Source organism: Camelus bactrianus, chromosome 13 (assembly GCF_048773025.1).
Source record: "Camelus bactrianus isolate YW-2024 breed Bactrian camel chromosome 13, ASM4877302v1, whole genome shotgun sequence".
Taxonomy (NCBI): domain Eukaryota; kingdom Metazoa; phylum Chordata; class Mammalia; order Artiodactyla; family Camelidae; genus Camelus; species Camelus bactrianus.
The window spans coordinates 62608956-62617027 of NC_133551.1; the positions used below are offsets into that span (position 1 = coordinate 62608956).

General features: G+C 50.5%; 1 protein-coding gene across 1 annotated transcript in view; it reads right to left on the reverse strand.

The window, feature by feature from the left end:
• NCMAP (non-compact myelin associated protein) overlaps positions 1-7805 on the reverse strand; it is a 38843-nt gene extending 31038 nt beyond the window's left edge. Inside the window, exon 1 of the mRNA XM_074377164.1 lies at positions 7648-7805. The gene's annotated coding sequence lies outside the window, so the exon portion shown is untranslated. The remainder of the gene's footprint in view (positions 1-7647) is intronic.
• Positions 7806-8072: the final 267 nt, after the last annotated feature.

Sequence of the window (8072 nt, forward strand, 5' to 3'; positions counted from 1 at the left end):
CAATGTCACTTGCCATCAATAGAAGGTAACAAAATGAATTCAACAAAACAGATCAAAGTCATTACAGTCTAGCTAGACAGCGTTACCTCCCAAAGTGTCTGGGCCCAAGGCTGGTCTTCTGTTAGAAAGATGAGCAAGTGTTGTAACCAGATTTGTAGCCAGACTGAGTTCCAGAATCTGGGTAGTTACAGCGTACTAGCTTCTGGATCCCTGGATCACATGGCCATGGTCATGTGCCCTTAAATTCAGCAGTTCTGGGCAGCTCTGTGGTTTCTTCCCTTTCCTGATTATGGCAGGTGCCATAGCCCTCCAGTCTGGCCAGTTGTGCAGTGTCTTATGAGTCTCCAGCCTTTCCAATGTTTTAAAGGAATTAGGTGCATAAAATCCCTTCCTGCCTAAAATGCCGAGTTCCGCTTCTGTTTCTTGCACTGACCCCTGACTTAAACACCCTGACTTCCCATAGCTCTTGCAGCATCTCCTGCATTTGTTTCTTTTATTATTTAAGTATTTCCTCCACAAGTATTTTCAATGTGGGTCTTTGTGTATTCCATCTTCTGAGGCTTTATTTGCCCAAGAATATTTTCAGTATGACCTCACATTTGAATGACAGTTTGGCTGGCTTTAAAATTCTGGATGGAAAGGATTCTTTCCTTTCAATTCTTAATAACATTACTCTTTGACTTCCTTTATGAAGGATTGCTGTGGGGAGGGCATAGCTCAAGTGGTAGAGCGCATGCTTAGCATGCATGAGGTCCTGGGTTCAATCCCCAGTACCTCCTCTAAGAATAAATAAATAAATAAACCTAATTACCTCCCCCCACCAGAAAAAAGGAGGGGTTGTTATCAAGACGTATAATGTCAGTTTGATTCTTGCCCCTTTGTAAGGGACGTTATTTCTCTCTGCTCTTCCTCTTTGTCTTCCATATTCTCAATTTTACCACAATATCTGTGTATGGATTTTTCTTCAGTTCTACTGTTGGCTACTCCATGAGTCCTTTCGATCTGAATTCATTCATTTTCCTTTAACCTGGAACATTTAATCTCCATTACTTCTTCACTGTTTCCCAATTCTCTTTCCTTTTTCTCTCCTTTCGGCACACTGACTTCGACTCTCCATCTCTCTTAGCCTTCATTGTCGTTTGTTATCTCTTTATCTTTTCCTGCTTCCTCTCGGGACAGTTCTCAGTTTGATTTTCCTCTTCACTGCTTAGTTGTTCATTCAACGGTATCCATCCTGATATTTATGCCATCTACCACGTGTCCTCCTTTATTTTAAATATTTTATCTTTCATAGCTAATCTTCTGACTTGGTTCTCTCCTATGACTTCCTGTTCTTGCATTATTTTATGAATTTCTTCCCTTATCTTTTTCAGTATAATTATCATGCTTTACTTTAGAATCTTGGTCCACCTGCTTCAATCGTAAATAAGGTGTATGCAGTTTGATTTATTGTCTTTCTTTTAGAGTAATTGTGCTTCTCAGGTGTCTAATTATTTTGGTGGGTGAATTCAAGTTCCCCTGGAAGTACTTACTCTCAGTCCCGTAAAATGCCCTGGGAAAGGCCGCAAGGCATTAGGAGAGGAAAAGATGAGCCCTGGGGCTGAGAGCCACACAGACTCCCTTGGCCACCCCTTTCTGGCCGGCACTCTGCCTGCGTGTCTGTCATGCTTCCCCTTTGAGTTCTGGGGAGGGGCAGCCTGGGCAGGAGGTAGACTCCTCCAGGGGGATGCCACAGGCCGGGTTGGGGGACTGGGGTTGGAGGGGCATTGATGGGCGAGTGAATGCCAGTTTTGATTGATTCCTCACTCTCGAGGGGCTTTGAGCTGCTCCAGGCTCCCTCGGCGGCAGCTGCCAATTTCTGCACTACAGAAGCAGGAGTCAGTAACACTCCCCAGACAAGGAGCAGGGACCCGAAGCAAGTCAGCGTCTCTAGAGAGCAGACAGTGAAGAAGTCAGTCCAGCATTCATTCATTCCACACCCAAAGTGTGTCTGTACCAAGGCCTTGTGCTGGGCACCAGGGAGTCAGTGGGAAACAGTCCTTGGCCTCACGGAGGTCATGCTCTGACAACACACTAACAGACTCAGGTTAGTTCCCTACTGAGGTCCCTATCCTGGCACCGCCTCTCAGGCAGCTCAGTCTTTCTAAGCCTCAGTTTCTCCATCTGCAAAATGGGGATGATAAAAGTATCTATCCATAGGGTTACTGAGGCTTTCAGGAGACAGTGCATGTCAAGTGATTAGCAAATGCCCAGCACACTAAGAGCTCTCAGAAATATTAATTACTGTTGTTATTATTACTATGACCAACGACATTGTCACTGGGGATGAGATAGGGACTTGGAGCTGCTTCTAGAAGATGAATGAATCCCCCTTAGTTCTCAGGGCAAACCAGTTACCCTTAAGACCTGAGACTGGAGAGAAGGCCAAGGTGGGACATCTAGAATTTTCACAAAAGGGAATAGAGTGGGCTTGGCTCTTAGAAAAAATCTGGTCAAAAAGTAGCAAGGCACGGAGTGGGAGTTGTCGGGGAGTTGGATAAACAAACCAAGTTACATTTTCCACACAGAACTATTAATACCACCACAGGCGTCAAGTTTTCAGGTAACTAGTCCCTTTCCTGCAGTTTCTTGCTTGCTTTTTGTTTGTTTGTTTGTTTGTTTATGACTGAACAGCAGCACAGGAAGGAGGCTAGGACTTCCGTGTGGGCTGGAATCTCAGCCTGTTTCTCCTCAGCTGCAGGGCCTCTGTCTCCTCCGGGCCCAGGAGACAGGGTGCTCATGGCCCACAGTACTTCCAGGGGCTCACAAAACTGTCCTCATTTCTTTCAAAATCAGAAGAAAACAGGAACTTTTAGGTTGAGGAACATGTTCTAATATGCCAATGTCATCATTAACATAACCATTAACATTTTTGTGGAGGAAGGGGCCTGGGAAGGCAAAATTGCCCAGGGCCAGGAAGTCCGAACCTCTGTGACAGCCAGGAAGTGGTCTCTGAACCTTAGCAGGGAACAAGGGAACATCACTACTCACTTCCTGGGCTGCCGTGGGTGTTCAGGGACTGAGGCATGTGGAGCATTTAGCGCTGTGTGGGCACTAGCAAGCTCTCAGCAAACAGGAGTTAACCGTTTGGTTTCCTCTGAGACCTGCAGGCTAAATAAACCTTTAGCAGACCTGGAGGAGGGTTATGGGATTAGGGACAGCAGTGGGGGAACAAGTTACACAATTGCTTTTTATTGCACAACAGACTGAAAGAGATAACCCCAGGTGGAGGAACAGATGGAAGCTTCAAGCCAGGCCATGTGTGCAGGGGGTTTGCAAGAAACCACACCAACAGCAGTAGAAAGAGCTGTCTCTGAATCTCCACTGCAGGCCGGTGTCAGCCTTGAAAGTGTGGAATGAGTGAGTGAATGAATGAATGATGAGTGAATTTTAAAATCCTGAAGCTTCTTTTTCACAAAAGTTAGCTCAGCAGGTCCCAAGAGACAAGTTTCTCCGTCGAGGAAGGGAAACTAATATTTATGAAGTGAGTGCTGTGGATAGTGTCCTCTTAAATAAATGAGGAAACTGAGGCTCAGAGAGGTGAGGTGGCTTGAACTAGATCTCACAGCTCAAAAGCAGAGGACTGGGTCCCCGCCCTTGGCCCCATCCTCACTGCTGGCACTCCTGCCCAAGGCTGCCCTGGGCTGAGCAAGGCGTGCTGGCTGTCCAGGGTCTGCACGGAACCCTGAGATGCCAGGTGCTTCCCACACCACCCCCTCCACCTCCTCAAGCCGCCCAGCAGATCCCAGAGGATCTGGCAGCCCCATTGAGGGCCCCAACAGCTCAGGAGTGCCGGCCAGGGCAGGAGGCCCCTCTCAACAGGCCCCTCTGTCTTAGAGATTGGCATACCCTCCTTTCCTTCCTTAGGCCAAACTGCAGCCACCACCCCTGGGAGTTTCAAACCACATGAGAGGTTCCAGTCCCGCTCCACACTCTGGCCCTACCAGCTCAGCTTTACCTACACCCAGCCCAGCTCAGGAATCCGCAGAGACTCGCTGGCAGGCTCTTGCCTTGGCTCAGACCCCTTCCTCTCTTCCTGCCTCCTCCTGCCCACCTAGGATCTATGGTTCTGATAAGGAATTCGTTTGAGAGAAGACCAAGAGGGATCCACCCCGCCAGATCCCAAAGCAAAGAGTGGGATGCCAGCCGCCCAGATGCCAACGACTGCATCAGGAGGCAGGACGGATGGAGATGGGGAAGCTGATAGGGGCAGCATGCTTGGCACCTGGAAGCTGTCCAGGAGAAACGAACGCGCCGCTGCTTCTGAGCTGCTTTCTGAGCCCTCGTCCAGCAGTGCGCAGGGTGCATCTTAGCACAGGCACTGCTGGCCAGGTTAGAGAGATCCCAGTTTCAGATTCTTTTTTCTCCAATATCAAACATATATCTTTTAAAAAGTAAATTGAATACTTATATAATTTGGGATCTTTATTTTCTTTTTTAAAAAAAATCTTGGAGGGTAATTAGGTTTGTTTGTTTGTTTGTTTTAACGGAAGTACTGGGAATTGAACCCAGGACCTCGTGCATGCTAGGCATGCCCTCCACCACTGAGCTGTACTCCCCCCCCCAACTGGTTCTTTATTTTCATCCCGTATGAAGGATTTTTTTTTTTAATTAAAAAGGTTTATTGGGCAACTTAAAATCCACTTTCCCTTTCTTTTTTTTTTAACCTTCCATTCCATTTAATCAGAAGATTGGAAGTAAAGGAAAGTGTTGCAGCATTTACAATTCCCAGAGAATTTCACAGCCCTCTGCAGTGACAAAGCACTTGGATTAGGAGACTTTAGGTCCCCCCTAACTCTCCACTGACTGAGTGTATTGCATCCTCTCTGGACCCCAGTCTCCTCACCTTTAAATGGAGGGAGCCTTCTATTACCTTTAAGGGTCCCTGTAGCTCCTACACTCTGTGACCCTGCATCCCAGGAGCAACTGGATGGGGATCAGCTTGGACATTGCTTTCTTCTTCTCGGAGCCCCAGGGATCCCCTGGGGTCTGATTATCAAGGGCAGCACAGCAAATGTCTACTAGAAGTGGATTTTTTTTCCCAAGAAAAGACATTGATGGTGGTGGGAGAGAGGGCAGAGGCACATACATGTGATGGGGGAGAAGGGTCACACCCTTCAAGTTGTGGGGTGGGGACAGGACAGGGGAAAAGAACCCATGGTGCTTACATCAGTTCTGTCAGGAGATGCTCTCCAAGGGGCACCAAAGCTCTCCTCTCTCAAAGCCAAGAGCCCCAGTCCTCAGCCTGGGTTCGTGCATTCCACAGACATTCACTGAACACCCACTACATGCCAGACACTGTCATGGGTGGGGATACAGCTAGGAAGGAGGCAGGCTTGCTCCCTTTTCTCATAAAGTTTACAGTCCATGGAAAACACAGATATTAAATAATTATGAGCAATTATGGAAAGTGTTACGAGGGGAAGCTTTGAACTTGGCTCTTTTGAGGGGTACAGTGCCTCCCATCTCCTCTTGATGTGTTCCTCTAAATCTCTCACCTCCCCTTCTGTTCTTTGCTTCTCACATAGTCCTTGTCACCTCAGGGAGATGGGAATCCCATGAAACTGCCTGCCAGGAGGTGAGACAAGCTGGAGGCCCCTAACTTTGCTAAGAGCGACTCCACCTCAAGGAGCAGCTCCCTCCCCACCTGAGGCAGGAGGGGCCACAGTGCACTGGGCTATAAGAGGTGCGGGAACCCACCATGAAAGTAAGCTGTTGATTTGAAATGATGACAGCAGATTCCCCCAGAGACCCAGCACATGCACTATGTGCCTGGCTCACCACACTCCCAGGAGCTGGCCCACCTGGCACTGCCCTGCCTCCTTCAGCTACCTCACTAGCAGCCAGGGGACAGCAGGACAAGGTGAAGAATGTCCTTCCCAGACAAAGGGACCATGGGAACCCCTTTCCCTTTTCATCTTCCATTCCCATCAGGCACCCACAGTCCTTTGCTGTCTCTTGGCCCCCCAGCCCTCCCCTCCCCTCACCCCTGTAACTTGGGGTGGACACTTGGGAAAGCTACTTGACCTACCTAGAGTTCCAGCTCCTTCATCTACTCCCACGTGGCTGCTAGGACTATGGACTCTAGAATTTTGTGTGCCCTCCCCCACCTCTGTGCTCTGCCTGAGTTTATCACATTACTCCCCTCCCTCCATAAGAGGGGGTACCCTGAATCTGCTACTCTGGGCTTATGGTTTTTTTTTTTTTTTTCTCTTTTAGCGGAGGTACTAGGGATTGAACCCAAGACCTCATGCACGCTAAGCATTAGCTAAGTACTGTTGAGCTATACCCTCCCCACTGGGCTCATGTTTATACCGCTCCAGCCACTCAGACCACTGTCTTCTATGTGCATATCCATCTGTTAGCATCTGGCCATCTCTAAATTCACTATTTGTTGACTACTTACCACATGCCAAGTGTTATACTACATACTCATTCAACATTCATTCATTCAATAAATACATAGTGAGACCTGCTATTTGCCAGGCATCCTATGGTGGTGAACCATATAGACATGGCCCCTGTCTCCAAGAAGCTTCAGTCTGGTGGAAATTACCAGCTTATATTTATTGAGTGCCTATTATATACAGACCTTGTACTAAGCACTTTACATGGACTATCTGACACACTGTCAAAAGAAATGGCTTCGTTTAAGGAGCACATCAAATGGAACAGTAGAGAAATGCAGGATCCTGCCCAAGATCAAGTTATCAGCTGCCTAAGGAGCAAGGCAGGGATTCCAATGACCAGGTTAATTCCAAAGCACCAGCTCTTAAGCACTATGCTTTCTTTCCCAGCCCCACTCAGTCCCATCTCCTCTAAGGAACACTCTGGCTCCTTCTCCCAAACTACAGGGCTCCCTTGGTCCCTCTAAGGCAGCGCTAGTATTTGACACACCCTTGTCCTTCCCCTGCCAGGGTACCCAGACCACAGAACTGGAGAGTCCCTGCTTTTTTCCTCTGGAGCAGCTAGTCCAGTGAGTCACCTGGAAGCAGCTGAGTTTGCTGATCTGAGCTAGAAACCTGGGTTCCTCCTCCTGCTGTGGGTTTCCATCTCTTTAAAGGGCAGATCTTCCTCCAGAAGGGGCCTCCGAACTAGCCGACCCAACAAGACACCCATTTCACAGATGAAGACAACAGAAGTTCTGAGCGATTCACAATCCTTTCTACCACCTAGCTGGCTTTCGGGAAGTCTTGGCCCCCCTGCCGGAGGCTTGATGACGGTGGGAGGAGGAAGCGACCTGCCAGCTGGATGCCAGTAATATCAACCCCGAAATGCAGGCTGGCGCTCAGGGCGCTTCTGCGCACTGGGTCGAGCTTGCTTTGCCCTCCGGCCACCAGTACGCATGCCCCCATCCCCATCTCCTGAGTCCGCGGGAGATGGTCGATCTCCCTCCCACTACCCTCGACCGCTGCCCACAGCCCTCGCGCTCAGACCCCAGGCACTTCCTCCAGCGGAGGTGAGGACGTGACTGGCACCCCATACCCCCGCTCCCTGGGCTCGCCTCTTCCGAGCGCGGCCGGCAGGTGGACAGCGAGCCGCCGCGCCTGAGCCGGGCCTCCTGTGGTCCCCGCAGACCCGGCATCCCCGGTGTCCCGAGCCTCCTACCTGCTCTGAGAAGCCCCGCGCGCCGGCCGCCCCCTGCTCGGCCTCCCGCCGGCGCCACCGCGGACGCCCAGGCTCAACCCGCCGGGGATCCCGCCCTCGACCTCGCCCCGCCCCGCGCAGGTGATCCCGGGGAGGGGCCGAGTTGCCCCCTCGGTCCCCGGGCTCTGGGGCCGCCTTGGGGGCGCCAGGCTCGGGACACTGGCGTGGCGGCGCCTCACTGTGGTGGCTTCGCGCCTCTCCCGGGCCTGGGTCCTTCTTGGGATTCCAGTTTTGGCCGCCGACCCCGGGTGCTCGGTCCACCAGGCCACGTCTCCCAGAGCAGAAGGGGAGAAGGGGCCTTACAAATACACCAGGCTAGGTGTGAGCTGCAGCGGGTGTGTGTGTGTGTGTGTCTTTAAAGAGTGACTGGAGGGAGGAGGTTGGGG